The sequence below is a fragment of the Curcuma longa genome, chromosome 16, assembly GCF_044706935.1.
Source record: "Curcuma longa cultivar G26 ecotype Majalengka, Jawa Barat chromosome 16, ITB_CL_G26_1.1, whole genome shotgun sequence".
Classification (NCBI taxonomy): Eukaryota; Viridiplantae; Streptophyta; class Magnoliopsida; order Zingiberales; family Zingiberaceae; genus Curcuma; species Curcuma longa.
Genome location: NC_133876.1, coordinates 4127181 through 4144970, shown reverse-complemented (window position 1 = coordinate 4144970; position 17790 = coordinate 4127181). Strand labels below are relative to the sequence as shown.

The 17790-nt window shown below is 39.3% G+C and overlaps 1 pseudogene; it reads left to right on the top strand.

Annotated features, from left to right (window-relative positions):
- Positions 1-9142: 9142 nt before the first annotated feature.
- Positions 9143-10337, top strand: LOC141847786 (homeobox-leucine zipper protein ATHB-13-like; annotated as a pseudogene).
- The last annotated feature ends 7453 nt before the right edge of the window (positions 10338-17790 follow it).

The window sequence follows — 17790 nt, the reverse complement described above, 5'->3', positions numbered from 1 at the left end:
AATGTGCTTCCATGCTTATGTGTGTGTACTATGTGATATAATGTTATGCTTGAAAGAAGTGGCGACATTGATTTTTGGTGAGTAGGAAAGGAGCTTACTAAGCCTTGTGCTTATAGTTTTCTTTCTTATGTTGCAGAGTCAAATAGAAGTCACTAAGCAATGGGAGGCAGCAGGAAAGGGCTGAGAGTGATGTGTGTGTTGGTGACGTGACAGATGTTCTTGGCAATAAGAAATTTTATACTTGCATGTTGAATATTTGGATTGTTTTGAATGTTTGGTTTAAAGAATGTGATATGCTAAGATGTTTTTAATTAGAACATAATATCTAGACAAAACATGCATGATAAGTTTTTATTTATCACATATGAAATCACTGCCATGTTATAGGTTTTTATGTTTCCGCTGCGAAGTTTTATGGTTTTTCGTATGTGTTTAATTGTATGAATGAATGAAAGCAAACTGTAGCGTCCGTCATGGGCCCTATGTAAGGGCGGGCATTACACTCACAGGCACGGTCGTGCCATCATCCCCCTTCAGCAGCAGACAAGGCCGTGTCTACCAGACACGGCCGTGCGGTCAGAACAGAATACAGCCAAGGTTTGGCCGTGCCTCACAAGCACGGTCGTGCCTCCATACAGAAGACCAGCTGCTGTTGGTCGTGCCCACAAGGCACGATCGTGTTTCTCATCGAGGAGTCCTTGCTGTTGGTCCTCCTACACGGCCGTGCCCTGCAAAAACTGAAGAAATGGGCTTTGGTCGTGCCTCAGAGGCACGGCCGTGCCTTACCAACAGAGACACCACTGCTTCTGGTCGTGCCCCTAAACAGAGCCTTCACGGCTTCTGGCCGTGCCTCCCAGGCACGGCCGTGTGGACGAAGGCGTGTCTGACCTTGGGTTGTAGCTATAAATAGATATTTTGGGACCCTAGCAAAGGGGGGAGACTTTTGGAGAGCCACCGGAGCTATTCTTGAGCCACCAAAGCCTATTCCGGAGCGAGATTCGATGATCCATCCACCGATCCGGCTGCTCCATCCCATCTACGAAGAGTTCACAGTCCGAGGAAGAAGAAAACCATTGATAAGTCCTGTTTTCTTGCATTTCTTGTGTAATCTTTGGAATAGGATGTATTCTCTTTATTCTTTCTTGTATTGTGCTCTCTCCGATATGGAGTAGTTCCCTAGATTCTAAGATGTAGGATAAATCAGGTGTATTGGATGATTATTGCTTGGATTTGTTAATCTACCGTTTCTATGATTTGATTGTCTATTGCCTTGTGGATTTATGCTTGTGTTGTGAATGATGAAATGCTTGTGTATGAATCTATGAGGGTAGAGATTAATTGTGATTTGAGGAATCATTAGGTCGTACACCGGGGCGCTTCGTGACAGGAAGAAAGCCTTGAACCGGGCGAGTTTCCGTGGGGTTTCTTAAATCATAATTAGTTTCTATGAGGGATAGTTAGCGGTTATTCATTGTTGGAGAGAGGTCCGTAAAAAAGATATCCTGTGACAGGGCATAGGATTTTAGTAGCATTCTGGGGTGCCTGTGTGACACAAGAAAGCCTTGAACCGGGCTATCTAGAATCACCTTGATCTAACAATGATGACGTAAGAACACCAATGGTTTATTCCGAGGATACCTGACGAGGTCTAATTGGATATATTGGTTAGCATCCCTACAATTGTACAATTATTGAGGAAAGGTAGAGGATCAAAGTCAATCAATCAATACTCTAAGGAGTCCGAAGTCCTAGGATCACTTCACATCATTTGACACAGTCGTTTCTTTTCTCTGAATTCAGGATTAAGTACTCTAGAGTGCTCCCTTCTCCCCCACAACAACTCATACTCATTTTCTCTCCCACCTTTTTGTGATAAATCTAGTAAGTAATTCCACGGTCCCTGTTGGATCAATATTTTTTTATTACTTGACGACACCCGTATACTTGCGGGGGCCTATCAAAACCCAAAGGTGGGGTGCCCAGAGGAAGGAACCTGCTTCCACTGCGGTGAGATCAGACACTGGAAGAGGAACTGTAAAGTATATCTGGAGGATCTAAAGAAGAAGAGAAGTGAGACTTCTGCTTCAGGTATATTTGTTATAGAAGTCAACATGTCTACTTCTTCTTTATGGGTATTAGATATCGGTTGCGCATCTCACATTTGTACGAATGTGCAGGGCCTTCGAAGAACTAGAGCGTTGACGAAGGGTGAAGTGGACCTATATGTTGGCAATGGAGCAAGGGTTGCTGCTGTTGCTGTAGGGACTTATCTAATGTCTTTGTCCACTGGGCTTGTATTAGAACTGGATGAATGTTATTATGTGCCTGCTTTAACAAAGAACATTGTTTCTGTTTCTTGTTTGGACAAGAAAATTTTTTCATTTATAATATTGTTCAATTTATTTAAATGAAATGTTCTATTGTAGTGCACCCCTATCTATAACATAAGTACCAAGAGGTTCAAGTCAAATGAGTTGAACCCAACCTACCTTTGGCATTGTCGCTTAGGACATATAAATGAGAGTCGCCTATCCCAGCTCCATAAGGATGGATTGCTGGACTCATTTGATTTTGAATCATATGAGACATGTGAGTCATGCCTTCTAGGCAAGATGACCAAGACTCCATTTAGTGGACAAGGTGAAAGAGCAACAGATTTGTTAGGACTCATACATAGTGATGTATGTGGCCCTTTCAATGTTGCAGCTAGAGGTGGTTATAGGTACTTCATTACATTTACTGATGATTTCAATACCTTAGCCGAGAGTTTAGTGACTATCTAGCTGAGTGTGGGATTTTATCCCAACTCACTCCTCCTGGAACACCACAGTGGAATGGTATATCCGAAAGGAGGAATCATACCCTATTAGATATGGTATGATCCATGATGAGTCGCGCAGATCTTTCTATATAATTTTGGGGATATGTGTTAGTGCAAGATGCACTAAGATCTTGCCTAGTGTTTCGATGTTTGACAATACACCTAAGTCTGGTCAGTTTGACCAAGGGTTGATCCAAACAGGACCTGATGTTTGGATGTGTGGAAGTGAGCAAGAAGACCTAGTCGGTTAGACTAGGTAGTGGAAGTCCTGATCTGAACGATTGGGCAAGGAAGTCCTGGTGAGTGAAGTTGGGCAAGGGAAAGTCCTAGTTGTAGGTTAGGCAAAGGGAAGTCCTGATTTGGAGGATCAGGCGAAAGTCTTGGCAGAGTCCTGAGTGCACCAGGTGAAGTCTGGGCTGGTCTAGGTGACCGAGTCGCAGCAGAAGTCTGGGCTGGTCTAGGTGACCGAGTCGCAGAGAAGTCTGGGCTAGTCTAGGTGACCGAGTCGCAGCAGAAGTCTGGGTTGGTTAGAGAGAACCGAAACGCAACAAAAATCCTGGGGGCTAGGACAGAGCCGAGCACAAGTCCAACAAGTCTGGAGGACTTGGTTGGCATGAATTCTCCATAATGGAGTGTGTTAGGCTAACCCAAGATTTCGGTAGAAATCTGAAGTTAGACCCACTAGGTAAGACTTTAGGTCGTTGTATTTACTTGCTTGAATGCTTGTCTTGCAGGAACCAGGAGCTGGAAGCAAGAGGAAAAAGCAGAGGTGAAGCGAGTAAAGTCAACGCAAAGTCAAGCTCAAAGTCAACTCTGGTCAAACCGGAGTTGAGTCGACTCAGATCGGGTTTTGAGTCGACTTGGCACTGGAGTCGACTCAGATCGGGTTTTGAGTCGACTCAGGATGACGCAGAGTCAAGAAGTTATACTACAACAAATTTGACTTTCCGCAGCGCGCAATTAAGCTATCCGCAGCGCACATTGCATGCGACATAACTCCAAGCTGTTGAAAGTTATAATTCATCAGCAGCGCGCAGGGCGCGCGCTGTGAAAAGTTGCATCCACAGCAGGCGGGCGCGCGCTGTGGAAAGTTACATCCGCAGCACGCGGGCGCGCGTTGCAGAAAGTTGCATCCGCAGCACACGGGCGCGCGCTGCGGATGTAATTTTCCACAGCGCACGCCCCGCGCGCTGCGGATAATTATATTTTTAAGATATAATATACCTATATACACAAATATAATACAAATACAAATAATATAACATGCTCAAAGCTATAATATTTATAATCCAATACACAAATACCACATACAAATTAGAGCTCAAACAATGTACATATATATCAGAGATAATCATCTACATTTAGTTAGATAAAATAATCCAAATAAAAATTTATCTTTACTACAAACAGTATATGATCAAATCTATATCAGTAAGACAAAACTATAAACATTGATGCCAAGCGACTGTGTTTCCTATTGCATCCTCAAGAAAAAACATCTCTTCGTTTGGTCGAATTAGCTCCACCTTCTCCACAAAGACTCTATCAATCCAAACTTTCCAATAAGATCCACCAAGAGGAACGTGATGTACTTTTGCTTTTAGATCCGTGAATGCAATTCGACCTTCTGCAACAACTCCATCAACAGACTAATGATATCTCCAGCACTCACATTCTTTAGTTTTGACTATATAACAATAAAAAGTAATTAATGATCAAATAAATTTTTATAATAAAGCATGCTATAAATAATAAACAAAAGTATAATATTGTATTAAGATAGTTACCTGAGCTGCAGCATTGCTATCGCCACCAATATAATTTTCAATACCGCTACCAATGCCACCACTAGCAACCTAATTTTACAAACAAATTAGTTATTGTTAGTCTAATACAGAAGAAATAGGCCTTCTATAGGGAAAATAAATTAGCTAGTACAGCAGAAAATATTAGTTATTATGGTTTTTTGAACAGATACAACTATGGATTTCCAAAGAAACATTAATAAGGAGAGAAAGCTGAATCATGTTTCCATTCGGAGTATTTGTAGCACAATCCAAGTTTTCATTCAAGAAACATATGATGATCACACAATTCCACTCTCCATTTTAACAATTCACCCTTTATCTTTCGTAATGTATCATCTTGCTGTAAAGTTAAGATATCTAAAACCATTGTTTAGGGTAAGGAACTTTCTGCAATTAACTAATGAGGCATCATAAAAAAATCAATACAGGATCATGTAAAATTATATAGTTTTTTCTGTAAAATTATACAGGACCATGAGAGCTGCAACATTATAAATACTATGAGAAACAGAAGGTCTAAGCAGGACCTTAGCAGTCTTGCAAAGAGAGGGGAAACAACTCAAATTTGATGATGGAAAAAACAAACAAGTTATTGCAAGTAATGGCGAGAGGAGATTAATGAAGATCTTGCATCAAATTCAAAAATAGAAAAAGATCCTTGTACAACTTGGTTTAAGAGGAATAACTGATGGGGGTAAACTTAATCATCAGTTTCTCAATCAAAAGAACTTCAGAGCATGCAGAAGCTTCTGGTGTGCGCAATTATGCTTCAAGTCTTGCGACTTCCTTCTGCAGCTGTTTAACCAACTGTTTTTCTGAAACAACCTGATTGAACAAAAAAATCACAACATTTAGAAGGAAAAGCGTATGCACTCAAACAGATGCCAAACAAGTATCGTAAGTGTCAATCTTTGTACCACATTCACTTGTGCCGTGTTCGTTACTTCCTTAGAACAAGTTGCAAAAAATAATGTATTTCGAGATTGTTCCACGTGAGCTACCGCTGGACTCATAGTGCAAATTATAGCAGTCCTTGCATTCCCTCCTAGAGAGCTTTGCAATATACGCGTCAGCTTTGAATTTCTATATGGAATATGAACACCTCTTTTCCCTTGACTGCACTGCAAAAAAGATATTTACATCAAATCCTCAACCCTGTCTAACATTGATTTGCTATAACCATTATTGAGACAATTACTTTTATTTGTGCGGCGCACAAATCCTCTGACCATAGCTATTATCAAGTAGGCAGAACCAAAGTGCAAGAAAGAGCTTGAAGTAAAAAAGTACTAAAATGCGTGCTTATGAAAATGCAGACCCAAAAAGGGTTTTCTTATTGTCTTGTGTATGCGGACATGTGATTGTCAATGAGCAATACTTCCAGTTCACGTGAGGAGTTATAATTATAATGCTCACCTAGAGTTTCTCATCAATTATGAACAGGGTCATTTGACTTGTAAGTTGGATTTCAGTTTACAACTGAAGATATCACCTACTATAACTCTCCGCTAGCCAAATCATGATCACAGTTTTCTGCTAAAATACTGAATTTGCACTTTTTGGAGAAAGTAATGCTTTTATTGTTTCGAGCTAGTAAGTAAATGCCATTTTTCTCAACTATATATGCAACTTTCCATTTCCAATTACCTAATACATTGGCATACCAAGTAAGCAGTATAGATTTTCGCAACCATTCAGTTGCAGCCAAATCACTGACAGAAAGTTATGTGTGCTTCTTTATGTTCTTTATCACTTCTACAATCTTAGAAACATAAGTACAAGTTTCACACCATAGGCTGTCATTTTCCTTGAAAAGATTAATCATCAGAAGACAAGGCGATTAGGTCTACATAATTAGTAAACTGTAATGCTAACAAACTTGAAGTAGAAAATTATGAGGAAGCACTACCTCAAGGTTCTGATAACTGTTGTAAGATTCAACAGGCTACGATTTATATGGCACCCTTCTTTGAGCCTAGCACCACTTGCATGGATTTGTCCGGCTCTCTCACTTCCTGCAAGGTCCACAAAATTCTGCAAGAGCGAAATTCTGAGCACAATATCTAATAACATAGGACATATCCATCAATTAAGGTAAAAATAACTCACCAGGTTTGTGACAAAAGACTTGACACAGTCTGAATTCTCACGCATAACACTTTCCACTATCTACGGAACGAAAAGTGCATCAGAATGTAGGAATTCTATCTAGGAATTAGACATGTAGGTTAATTCCTCAGAGCATATCCAACCTCGAGCATGATCGGAGGGAGGTGCCGCTCTAGGAGCATCAATCAAATGAAATTAAAAGATTCAATCTGATGAGAAAAACAAAGAAGAGATCAAAGATAGTTACCAACTATGATATTGATCTGCCGAAAGAAACAAACCCTAGATAGACTCGAAAAGAATGAGGCGGCGTTGGCGATGGCTGGATGCTCTACTTCGTAGTCGGATGCAAGGACTCGTCTGTCGAGTCTTGCGCTAGGCCGAAGGTGGAGGCGAGTTGCCGGAGACGGAGGGGCAGAAGGCAACGACATTGGCTACGAGCGACGGCGACGCTGGCTCTAGGCGTGAGACGGCGCGGTGCATCGCGGGAGCAAGCGGAGCCGCGCGGGTGACCCGAGAGAGAAGAGCGAGGGAGGAGGAGAAGAGGAGAGAAAGGGAGAAGGGAGAAGAGGTGGGCGGCGGTATAGAGAGGAGGCGGTGTGGGTGTTGTGCGCACGAAGGGGGAAAACGAGAGACCTAGCCGAGCACGAGCGGAGAAAATAATAGCTTTTTAATATTTTTAAATATTTGTAACAGCTTATATCCCTTCACGGTGTTAATAATATTTTTTAATCACTTTTTACAGCGTATAATTTTTGCACGCTGCGAAAAATGATATTCACAACGCACTAGTATTTGTGCGCTGTTAATTATAAAATATAAAATATTATCCGTAGCGCACTTGATTAGGCGTGCTGTAAAAATTATTATTAACAGCACACTATAATTGTGCGCTGTTGATGACGTGCTGCGAAAAGTCAAATTTGTTGTAGTGAATATTTCAAAAGTGCCTAAGGTCATCATTGGTTGAAACTCATTAACCCTATAGTGTTCAGAATTTTAAAATTATATGGTCTGAACTAAAAATCCTTTGGTGGTATTGGTAAGTATGATAAGTCTCTAAACCTGTTAATAAGCTTATGTCAAATTATCTTAATGTTGTAAAGATTTTAAAACCCCTTATCCCTCAATTTAGGCTATGAAATCTAAGTCTAAGAGCGTGGTTATACTCAAGTAGCTACAAGGAGTGCAATGAGTTTGGTTTGAAGTATTTTGGTCAAAACTTGCTGATAACCTTAAAAATCTTAGAATCACTTTAAATCAATACCATTATATTATTAGGAGTCTCTTGAATATAATCATTCCGAAAGACATGGATTGGAGTATTAAGATTAGGATATTAAATTTGAGACACCTCATAAACACTTTAAATCAAATTCATTGTACTCTTTATAATTATAGATTTTTGATAGTCGCTTAGTGCTGTAGATTGGAGTCCACTGATGGAGCAAAGAAAATTTAGTAGTTGATTGTGACAATTGAATGTAGCAGTCGATTGTCAATGTAGTAGTCGATTATTGTTGTATCACGAGTCGACTGCTAATAAAGGAAGAGTATAATGAGAAATAAGTATGTGTTTTGATAAATATGAATTTGAGAATTTGGGAAAGTTTACTTTATGGTTGAGTAAATTATTGTTCTTTCAAAATTTACTAAAATAATATTTCATCTCTAATTTGATTTTTATCTATAATTTAATTCTCAAAATATTCTTCTATTTTAGTATAATTTTGATTAAAATTGTATCATTTTATTTTGACTAAAGTTGTATTATCTTAGAATAATTTTAATTAAAATTTATTAAAATTACATTAAGATGTTAAATTTTAATCAAAATAGATCAAAATTATTTTAAAATAATATGATTTTATCAAAGTTATTCTAAAATAGTGCACTTTAATCAAAGAAGCCACTTCAATTAAAGTCATGGAGCAGCTGCTCGAACCTATTCATTTTCTAAGATAATTTTTTATATAGGAGTATTTTTTTAATTACATAGATAATTAAGAATTTTTTTTATTTTCTGCATATATATATATATATATATATATCAAAGTGGAATACAATAATAATCCAAACCATGGAACACCTGAGAGATTTTAGAGATCAACTTATGACACTCTATTATTCATGCACGCTTTCAACGGATGGAAGTAACACGAGCTGGCAATTATTCTACTGACATGTAATATATCAGCCATGCCATGCATATACTTGGATATATCCCACCTCGGATTCTTGAATCGAGTGGCGATCGCCATTGGGGGATCCACCCCTTCTGCACTGTGAGCAATCCATTCCCAGCGGAACTGTCAATTCCATGCCATTCCCCATCTTTCTAGCTGTAACTTGGACTATATCATCCACACCCTTAGCTAGCTTGTCCACGTTCAGAACAGTACCACTAACTCGCATCTCTTGTTTCCGTATAAAACTCCACCGAATACTCCTCGCACCTTCTCCCCTCCCCATTTCAAGCATCTAATTCTTTCTGCATACGAATTCTATTCCGAATCCTATGACTTTTAATGGAATGCTCCCGTTCTTCCCTGCAAACTTGTTGCTGCACCAAAATTCCAATGAGGAGGGGCACCGTCAGCTGCAATCCCATATGGATGCAGGATTACCCGAGATGGATCGAGGGAAAAGAACCTTGTCATTCTCGAGGGCCGAGCGCAGTGAGGAGGCGCTGAGCGTGGAGGAGAACAGTCTCTCCGACAACGGATTGGCGGCGAATGGGGAAAGAAAGAAGAGGCTGAGCTACGGAGCAGATACGGGTTTTGGAGAAGAATTTTGAGATGGGGAGGAAACTCGATACCGAGAGGAAGGCAGAGTTGGCCAGGACGCTGGGGCTGCAGCCGCGGCAGGTTGCGATTTGGTTTCAGAACCGGAGGGCGAGGTGGAAGACCAAGCAGATGGAGGAGGAGTTTGATGAGCTCAAGAGGCAGTTTGAGATCGTCAAAGAGGAGAACGGACAGTTACAAACAGAGAACAAGAGACTTCTTTCTGAGGTGATTAAAATTCATTTATTTTGTCTATGCTCAATCATTGATTCAACTGTTAGCGAGACAAGAAGATACTTATCATATATAATTGATTTATTTTTTTGGTGAATTTTTGAAGGTCAACAATATCATATAACAACTCCAACTTTCTTGATATGTTAAACAGTTGGGTGTACTTGATTGATGTTTGCAGCTTTTGGCTCTCAAAGGAAGGGAAACGACTTGTGAGCCCATCAACCTGAACAAGGAAGCACAGGCCTCTTGCAGCATCCGGATCGACGCCGACTTAGACATCTCGAGGGCATCCCAACTCCTTTTCGGTAGCTCCTCGGGCCGAGAAATTTCCAAGGAGGAGAACAGCATCCGACAAGGCAACTTCTGCAGCATGTTAGATGATCAATCAGCCTTCTGGGTGTGGTCAGAGCACAACAAGTTTCACCAACACTAAAAGTGCCGACGACGAGATATATATGAAGTTATTAATTATATTAGTTCCATGGCGTGATGTATGCTGTAAGTTCAATTTTCAGACGAAGTTTGTAGCCGAACAGTTTGGAGAATATCTACAGAAAATTCTCTCGTCGTTTGTGATAATTGTATGGTTCGTAGAGGGTAGGAAATAGTAAGTGTATCTCATTAAATGGCTTGGGATTTCAGGAGGTAGAATTAATGGCTGGCAGGGTCTCCGTTTCTGGCAAAGGGGCAGATAAAAGGAATCGAGTGGGAGAGTGGTTTGAGAGCCAGCCCAAGGACAGGGTAGAGAGAGAGGACATGTGGAGGAACAGTGGTGCGAGTGTCCATATAAGACATTATGTCTCCTTTGACAATGATATGTGCATGTTGAATTCAGTAATTGGAAAAAGTTTGATGGATGTGTTTTGGATCTAACGAATTCCATCTCATCTAAGATTTTTTGAATGATTGACCCATGACTTGTTTGTTATCAAAGAAAAGGTATCAGGCATTCGTTGCCACATTATCTAATTAACTCTTGTAAAACTCAATTATAAGTATAGGGTTTTGGAGCCTATTATCAGTGTTTTTCTTGTTGGAAGAAGAATGATAACGAGAAGAAGAATGACAGAATTGCATGAGGGATAGAATAAAATAGCAACAAGGATCAGTTGAGTTCATGAATAGATCCCCAAAAAGTGGTGTGTAAACGTGTACAAGTCATGATTGTAAGATAATCTGAATGAATGCTTGAAGTAGTTTACTCCAAATATACCACCCTCGTACTATGACTTCTTCCAACTGTGAGAGCTTGTAGTGTTGCCCTTCTACATCAGATGATATTATTTACACTATGAAGATCTAGCTCTACAAATTCACTTTTTAATAGATTTGTTAGTGATGACTAAATGATGATAATTAAAAGTATATTAATTATGATAAATAAAAAGAATGACCAATAACTTTAATTGAGGATAAATAAGTGAAATAAAAATAATAATTGGCTATATATTAAAACTAAAGAATTGAAATGAGAATTTAAAGATGAAATTAAATTAGTATGCATTTTTTATATTTGTCTATTTGACAATTTGTGTTCACTTATTATTTTTCCTTAGTCTCCAATTTTACAAACAAAAGTTTATTTTCCTTAACCTCCTGTTTTACAAACACTTATTATTAGAGATTATTATAGTTGGTTTTTGCTAGCGTATGACCTTAGATATTCTATTCATTTTGAGACATAACTCAGCAAGGGTAGGTAGTTCATGGCCTCCTTCCATCTGCAAAACTGATACCGAGACGTTTATACAGATTTGCAGTTTCATTCGATCGCAAAAGTCTTCGCCTTACTGATCTTTTTGTTTTGAAGCACTGGAGAACTTCTCTAGAATATCCATAAATAGCTCCACTCGATCCGGTTTAGCTTCCATTGCATGTACTAGACCATCAACAAACAGAGAACTAATGATAATCTCTCGATCCATAAGAAGAAAGTGTAAGGTGATAATGGAAACAACTTTGCCTCTTGACATTTTGAACTCATTAGTTACGGGGCCGTATACATACGAATGTCTCAAATGAAGCAAATCAGCAAGCTCAACCAAAAGAAGTACGTGTTTCCTAGATGAAATCCCATCACATCCTATCGTAAGCCTTTTCCAGGTCAACTTTCAACATCGTGAATCCCCTTCGATTAAGCCGCCAAGAAAACTTGATTTTACCCCAAATTAATATTATTGTTATAATATTGTTAGACTTAAGCTAAAGCACTGCTCACAAAGTAGAGTTGACCAAAAAACAAAACCTTAACATATTAAAAAACTAGAATGCTACAATTACCAAAACCAGTTTGCTTCACAAAGAAACTAAGTTTAGTTCTACACATCAAACTACCATCTATCTTGCTAATTATACAGACAGGTTAGGTTACACTTCCAAAATAAGATATCCATTCATGTTTCACTCTGCCAGCTGATGGATACCGTACGCATACAGTACATACTGCCGCAGTAATGAGGGCATGGACAGAGTCTGCAGTCAGTCAATATATCAGTTTCCTTGATATCCAAAAATCTTAGTGTTATAAGCCCCACGCTATGAGGATCAAAATGTCGTCTTCCCTTGAACGCATCAGTGATCAAAATACATGAAAATAGAAAAAGGCAAGAAACATGTCTTAGCAAATCCTGTCACCAGATGTATCCAAATGTTCCAGCATGAGGTTGATCAGAGCATGCAGATGGCTTCAGCACTAGGAATCAGAAATCTCATGTTAATGTTTCAGGAAAAGAAAAACAAAGAAAATCCAAACACAGGATTATGAACAGCTACGGAATGAATGCGAGTGTAGACCAACACAATTAAATTAAATAAAACAAGTGTCTGGGATTTGATTAACTCATCTAATTAGCTAAAACAATTCCTGAACCAAATTCGTAAATCCTGAGTTTATAATCAGGTTTAATATAGAGAATCGGGGAACTCTATTTGGATCACTGATCTTATTACAAGTGCATTGCGGGCAACTATTTGCTTCCTAAATTACAACTTTGCATATTAGATGTTGATGCACAGAGGAAAAAAAAGAGAGCTCCAGAATCATTTTTAAGAACTCAGAAAAGCATAACATTACAAATGTTGACATTATAAGACAATTGTTAGAGTCCAATGGGAAGGGAGAGACCAAAGAAAATACCAATCAGTATATAAAAAATAATTTAATTAATTTGATTATTTCTAAGAATGTATAGAGTCCAATGGAGAGAAATATTCATGTATTCCACCCCAAATATCTACGAGTTAGACAAGTAGGGCGTTGTGATGATATAATAAGAAAATTGTTAGTGTGCAATGTTAGTTGCTCGGATCTGCAACTAACAAAATGAATAAGAGGATAGATGGACCAAGTTGACGATAGTGAGCAGTGGTACTTTAATTGATGGAAAGAAGAGAGAATTGCAGTACCAATGTCCTAGGACATAACTTTAGATAGACCGCTTCAGGATATAGGTATGGTCTGATTTTGACATGACTTGAACTCCAAAAATAGCGGTTATGTAGCCCCATCTTGCCTCCATCGCCACGAAGGCTCCTATTATAGATCTTATAACTTGCAAACTAGGTTCTTTCCTGGTTCTCTACCTTCTGAGAATCTCATGCAGACCAAGTTCTTGCCTATATCTCACTTTTTACAGATCTCATGCTGAATATGTGGAGAGGATAAAACACTCTTTTGGGTATTTGATTTCTACAAATCTAGCCACAAATTTGAAAGTGCAGCAAGCATAATTGTCAAACTCATCAAATCCTGATACAGATCAACCGAGTTGGCTTGGAATAGGCAAGAGATGATCCAATTTTTCCCAATATCTCAGACACAGTACAATGGTCACCAGAAAACTGAAAATGGAAAATCACAAAGATCTTGTTGAAATTGAAAGGATTAGGAGAAAATGGTTCTTTTTCCAAAAATGGTCAATTTCTCATCAAAATTATTTTAGCTCACTGAGGAAAAGAACCTGGGTTGAAGAAAACACAACACTTTATTGCCAGTTCACGACCTGCTGGGGCCATTGGACTATTTGTTGGTGCTGCTGGAATGCTTATGAGATAGCAAGAATGAGAGAAAGAGGAGATTTGGCCTGGGGAGAAGATGGAGTGACGTGGAGGAAGTTCCAACATTGGGAGAAGACGGAACAACTAAGAAAGCTCGTTCCTGTCGTGAGCATTGCTGTTTCATTGTGATTGTGGGAGGAAAGGAGGTTAGTATATTAATAATCAATTGGCACAGCACTTTCATTGGTATAATGTAATAGGCTATTTAATAGGTACAGGTTATTTCTATCAAGTATTAGATACTAAATGGTGAGTATAATTGAGTGATGTTAATAATTGATAAGGTAAGGGTAAGAAAGGTTAGGACTAACAACTTCAGCAAAAATATACAATTTGTCATCTTAGTGACACCACACGGCCGGTGAAGGTGCTGGAATTCTGTTCTGTTCAATTTCTATTTGACAAAATTTTACAGAGACGGAACCTTTCCAAACAACCCACATGTTTGATCAGACATGTGCTTGATTAATCAAGTACATCTTGATCGAAGCATAAGATCGCTGACCTCTTGTGTTGGTATTCAAGATCTATACAAAGAAAAACTAATTACGCAACGAAATTAATAAATTAGTTACCTTTCTTCTTGAGATTATATGGATGAGTTTGTACCTGGAAACTTCTTGATCTTCTGTTGTATTCCTCTCCTCTTTTTGGACGTCGTGTGTGCGACGATCTACCAAGACAATCACCACACAAGTTGTTTTCCATTCTTCCAAACCCTTCCTCTCTTCCTTTCTTCTTCTCTCTTCCTCTCCTCTCCTCTAGGACAAGAGAAGGGCGCCGACCCTAGCAAGGAGAAGGAGCCTAAAGGGGTGTCGGCCCTAAGCAAGGAGAAGGAAGCTTGAGGTGGCGCCAGCCCTAGCAAAAGAGAAGGAAGCTTGAGGTGGCCCGACCCTAGTAAAGGAGAAGGGGAGAATTTTATGTGTTGAGAGCCGACCCTAGAAGGCAAGACAAGAAGCAAAAATTGTGTTATTTGGTCACCTCCTATTCTCCCCTTTTATAGCCTTACCGCCTTATGAATTTAGAAAAAAATTAACAGAATTAACAAAATTTTGTTGAATAAAAAAATAACATAATTCTGTTGGATAACAGAATTAACAGAAATTCTGTTAGGTGGATATGAGACTTTATATAGAGGCTACAACAGGGACATAGATGAGGAATTAGTTTAGGCCTCATGATGGTTCCTGTGTTCGGCTCGAACACCCAACTCAAGTCCATCAATAATAACTCATACCACTAAAGGGTTATTATTAAACTACCGCCCAATCCCATATTACAATATAGACTCCTTCTTATTATGAGTGCATTAATCTTTCTGTGTTTAAGATATCGTATGTCTATTAATTAAATGAGTTACTGACGTCAACTCAATTAATTAACATCTAATTCTAAGGGTAGTACCACTGAACTTTATTATCATGTCGGACTAAGTTCACCTGCAGGATTTACATGATCATCCTTTTGAGCTCCTTAAGGGGACATCATCAGCCTAAATAATTAGGATACAGATTTCTTCTATAATCAACAACACACCATATAAATAACACTATCTCCCAACTCATCGGGCCTCTTGATTTAATGAATAAATCTCACCCTTTGATAAGTTAAAGAAATAAATATTAAGTATATGTGCTTGTTATTATATTAGGATTAAGAGGATGCACATCCATAATAATAGAGGTCTTGTTCTTTTATATAGTCAGTATAAAAAGAACAACCTCAAATGGTCCTGCTCAATACACACATAGTGTACTAGTGTAATTTTATAGTTAAGATAAACTAATACCAATTACACTACAACCACTCCAATGATTTGTCCTTATCCATTTTGGTTGTAAGCTACTATTTATAATTTATAAAAAATTGATAACATGATCTTCTGTGTGACACCACACACCATGTTATCTACAATATAAATTAAGTGGACATCTGCATTAACATATATAAAGAATATAAAATATAAACATTTAACCAAAGTGATTCTCATTTCAAAATAGATGTTCATACAAAAGCTAGGTTTATAGTATATATCTCAACAATCTCCCACTTATACTAAAAGACTGATGCCATAAATGCTGCCATACATCTGATTCTCATCCCCTCAACATGCCTATCAAAAGCTCTCGCCGGAAGGGCCTTAGTGAAAGGATCTGCTAGGTTATCTGCTGATGTAATCTTGGTGATAATAACTTCTCCTCGTTTTATGATGTCTCATTTCAGGTGATACTTGCGCTCGATGTGTTTACTTGCCTTATGGGCTCGTGGTTCCTTCGAGTTTGCTATTGCATCACTGTTATCACAATAAATCATGATAACTTTGGACAAACCAGGAATCACTTCTAAGTTCATCAAGAAGTTTCTGAGTCATACAGCTTCTTTGGCTGCCTCAGAGATTGCTACATACTCAGCTTCTATGGTAGAGTCCGAAACACATTTCTACTTAATACTCCTCTATGTTATGACTCCACCTCCCAAAGTAAACACATACCTCGAGGTAGATTTTGTTGAGATCGTCCCGGTGCAATGCACGTGTTCTCACATTTCAAAAACGTGCGTAGCGGAAATATAACAAATAATTACAACTAATTATTAAACAACACACGCATGCATAGCAGGTAATAACAAGTACAAGACATGGAAGGAAATTGAAATTTTACAGAATAAAATTATTCTAAGTGCACAATTAAAATTTGCAGAAAACTAAATTATGCGCATACCTTTCCGATGACGTTTGAGCGATGTTAGTATCAATCGAGTGGTCCTCGTCAGAGTCCCGCCTCTACTGGTGATCCATGCCAAGCTCCCATCTGGACGGCTTCGGAAGCCACGAGTCGCGTTATCGTCTTCGGTACTAGCCCATGATCGATGACGATCGAATCGAGAGAAGCCTTATTCCGAAAACTACGCAACAACGTTTGTCATGATCGTTCCAGGGCTTTTTAACTTTCATCGAGAATCGTATTCCCGATGTAGTTTATCGGTGGTCTATCATTGACCGCTGATTTGGGACAATCAATCGGAACATTTCTGATAAAGATGGAATAATTCTTCGGGAAGCTTCGTAAGCTCCTTAAAAATTGATAGACTATCGTGGCAATGCCCAAAAATCGTATTCGTTAATTGGAAATGATTTCCAACAATCAACCAACGAATTCCGACGCAAAAACCTGAATACAATCCTCCCTCTACACATGACCAGAAAATAGAACATCTCCCTTTCTTTCTTACATAGCCAATCATAACAAATAGAAAAAGAGTTTCCAGCTTCATCTCTTCCTCTCATTCTCTTCTCTAGTTAAGGCCGGTCAAACCAATCTCTTCAGATCTGGCGGCTACAAGGGGCAGCTCCGACTAGCAATCGGCGGCTCATTCTCCAGCGAGGTAGACCATCAACTATAACGACAGTTGGGGATCCAGTGATCTTCTCCCACAAGGGTGGCGACACTCGTGCGAGGGAAAGGAGTCGGCTGAAGCTTTGGCGGCATTGCGGCAACAACAAGCAAAGGCGGCCTTTGCAAGGAAGAAAGGATTGGCCAGAGGGGCGATCATGGCGAGACAGGGAGCGAGATCTTGGTCGGCTGGAGAGACAATCACTATCGGACGGGGCGGCAGGATCGCGGTCAGCCAGAGTGGCGATCGTGAGGAGGAGGACCCACGGCCGTGCACTTGGAGAAGAGGACGAATGACGCCATGCTCTTCTTACTTCTCCAGCGGCCGGCGAAGGGCGTGGCGGAGCAGGGGAGCACACGGTCAAGGAAGCGACGTCGCTCGTTTGGAGGCTGCAAAGGTTGAAGAAGATAAACAGTACAAAGAAATCGCGATTCCTTCATATTTAAGAAGCTACAGTGACCTAGCAATTTTGGTTTTTTTTTCTTTTGTGGTTTTCACACGGCAGCTAAAACCAAACAAAAGAAAAAACCCTAAAAACCTTAAACCGGGCCAATGAAACCAAACTGGATAATTAAGGTTTATT